Here is a 3,036-nt window from a genome sequence, read left to right as displayed (position 1 = left end):
TTTCGGGTAGAGATTACCGGGATTTCTCGCGTAGCGAATATATTAATCTTATGAGGAGATTGACCCGGGCGGCTAGATCAACTCCTCTGGTGGGATCTGCGGAAGTGAGGTGTGGAAGAGGGTCTGAATGTATGGCAATGTGGGCGAATGTTATATAATTATCGTATTTGTTGGTCAGTAATGTTGGGTTATAATCAGTTGTGCGGGACAATCGAGTTACCTTGACCTACTTTTCTCTGGGTTTATTCCACTTCCGCGTCACGGCGGTTCGGGTGTCGCAACAGCGTGCTTTAGCGGCGGTAGGTTACTGAACGCCTGGAGTGCTGACGTCGGGATTCTTTACTATTAGAATTTCGGACTACGCGTGATTCTATTCTATCTCGCGATGCTGAGATTTCGAGCTCAGTTGTTCGAAGGAAGTTGAAGAGTCGTATTCTATCCGGTTAACTAGAGCAAGGCATGGAAATCGTACTAATGATTAGTATTCGGTTTAGTCGGAAATAAGGGATAAGAAGTAGTGAAATTGATATGATTCGAGCTTGCAAAGGATCCTCTACCTGGCTTAATCGTTTTAGTGCCAGAGGTTTTTAAAAATCCGTGTTGGATTGTGCCATGAAGTGCGACCGCGTTGCGAATTGACGATCGGGACCAAACATCGCGACACAATTCACCACAGTACGCGAAAAGCCCGATCGCGTTGCGTGACACTAAACCGGTTAATCAGTAGCCGAATTCGGAGACATTCTCCTTTGATCGACCCAGCCGAATGACTGCGCGTGGGCACCTTCGTCCCGTGGCGTGCCCTAAAGTTGGCGGTCTCCTAGAAGCCTCCCGTCCAACGGAAGTCGCAGTGTCCCCGTCTGTTCCTATCTTGGGGCGCTGGGATCGCTGGAGTACCGGATGGTACTACTGCGGCTCGCAGGATAGATGGTCTTCGACAAGGACTCCCTCGGTCTCGGTCCTTGACTCGCTAGGAACGGAGTACCGAAAACCAGGATCTCCACTCGAGATCGTCGACTGACTTCGACGTTGACTACGTTGTGGCAACTTGAACCTCTAACTACTTCTGGTTTGGCGGTTGTCCGTTTTATTGGCAGAGTATTCCAATTGGTGGGAGATTCTAGGGCCCAGGTGAGGGCGGCGTTTTTGGGTTGCGCTGATGCGCCGTGTAGTCATCAGATTGTTCGCTTCGGGTCGATCGATGACTTTTAGAGTCGTCTTGGCCGATGAACTTTTCGTGTCAGGTAGCCTAGTTTTGGATCCTTTCGCAAGAGTTTCCTAATCGCGTTCCCATACTCGGATTTCCATGACGAACTTCCGATGATCGGAATATGTTCTTCCTAGACTAGGGTACTAACAAGGAAGGTACCTGAGGTGTCTCCCTCCGATTTTGTTCATTTTTAAATATGTTATAGAGGACTAAAATCTAAGGGACCCGTGTTTTTTTATTTATCCGCGGATAAACACCTTTAGGGGGTGAAATCAAGCTTCAAAGTTGGCCGTGCAAGGGGGTGAGCTTGCTGTTTCATATAGAAGCACTCGACCGATTTTCATGAAACAACCGTCAAAATGTAGGGAATGAAGAATTATGAAACATACATTTGGAATTTTTCGAAAAAATTCATTTTTAAGGGGTGAGCCACCCCTTTTAACCCTTTCCGGTCGCATTTTCCCAACATCAAGAGAATTTTGGTGGATGAGAGTAGACATACGACCGCAAAGGGTTAATACTTCTTTTACCCCTTACGCGAGCAGTAATTGCTCTATCCAAATGAAACTTGGTTAATTCATAGACCAGAACAATACAAAAAAAAGCATATTTTGGTTTTTTTCGAAAAACGAATTTTAAGGGTTGTAACAACCCTTTAATAAAATGTATAATCTCATTTTAAAACCAGCTTTGTACGACTTTCTTGGACTTAAAGGACTTGAATGATTAAAATTAATAAAAGAATACGATCAGGTACCATCCGATACATTCGAAGGGTAAATTACCCCTTGGATNACGATTGTTTCATGAAAATCGGTCGATTGCTTCTATATGAAACAGTCAACTCACCCCCTTGCACGGCTAACTTTGAAGCCTGATTTCACCCCCTAAAAGTGTTTATCCGCGGATAAAAAAAAACACGGGTCCCTTAGATTTTAGTCCTCTATAACATATTTAAAAATGAACAAAATCGGAGGGGGACACCTCAGGTACCTTCCTTGTAAGTGTGCCTACGTAACATAAACAACAATAGTGGATTTATAATTTTCCTGTACAATAGGCATAGACATTCGTAGATCAATGGTGGATATATAATTTTCATCTACAATAGACATAGACATTTATATATATCCTTTAGATATTTTTGTAGGTAAATGATAGACATTTGCTATACCTATAGACTTAATTTAGGCGATTAATTTACGTATATTCCACTTCATGGGTTGCCTGGGCAGTTACTTCAGTTCATTAAAAAGACATTTACTAAATTTTATTTCCAGATGATACCATACAAATATATGCAGCGGGCAAGCCGTCAACATCAACTCAGTCGTCGTCTCAACCTGAAGGAGTGAAGAGCATCAAGCGCCTTGTATAAGTGGTGATAACTGGTGATAATATGAAAATAAACATCTGTTTTAATAAGAGGAACTAAACCCGATCATTATATACTATAATATGAATTCTAAGTTGTATTAAAGAAATTATCTATTTTACAATGTAGCTTAAGACGATATGAAATAATTTTTATCTGTATTCTATTAAACGTAAAATTTTTAAACATATTCATGTTTTGAAGACAGAAATGAAGGTAGCCAGGCGGTAATTGCTTTGGATGCTGCCGCAACAACGACTCCCCCCAGGAGGTGGCATAACGACGCCAACTCCTTCTGTAAATCCAAGCAAAATCCCGAAATGTAACATTATTAACGCCGAAGACATTGAGGTTATGGACACTAGCACGCACAATAGCGGCATTACGCAGTAAAATAAATAGGCCTCGATGTAATCAAGCAAAAATCAAACTGGCAAACAAGATATCTAAA

This window comes from Orussus abietinus, unplaced genomic scaffold (genome assembly GCF_000612105.2).
Source record: "Orussus abietinus isolate OABI.00-Male unplaced genomic scaffold, Oabi_2.0 scaffold328, whole genome shotgun sequence".
In the NCBI taxonomy this organism is placed as follows: Eukaryota; Metazoa; Arthropoda; class Insecta; order Hymenoptera; family Orussidae; genus Orussus; species Orussus abietinus.
Note: the sequence above shows the minus strand (reverse complement) of the source record.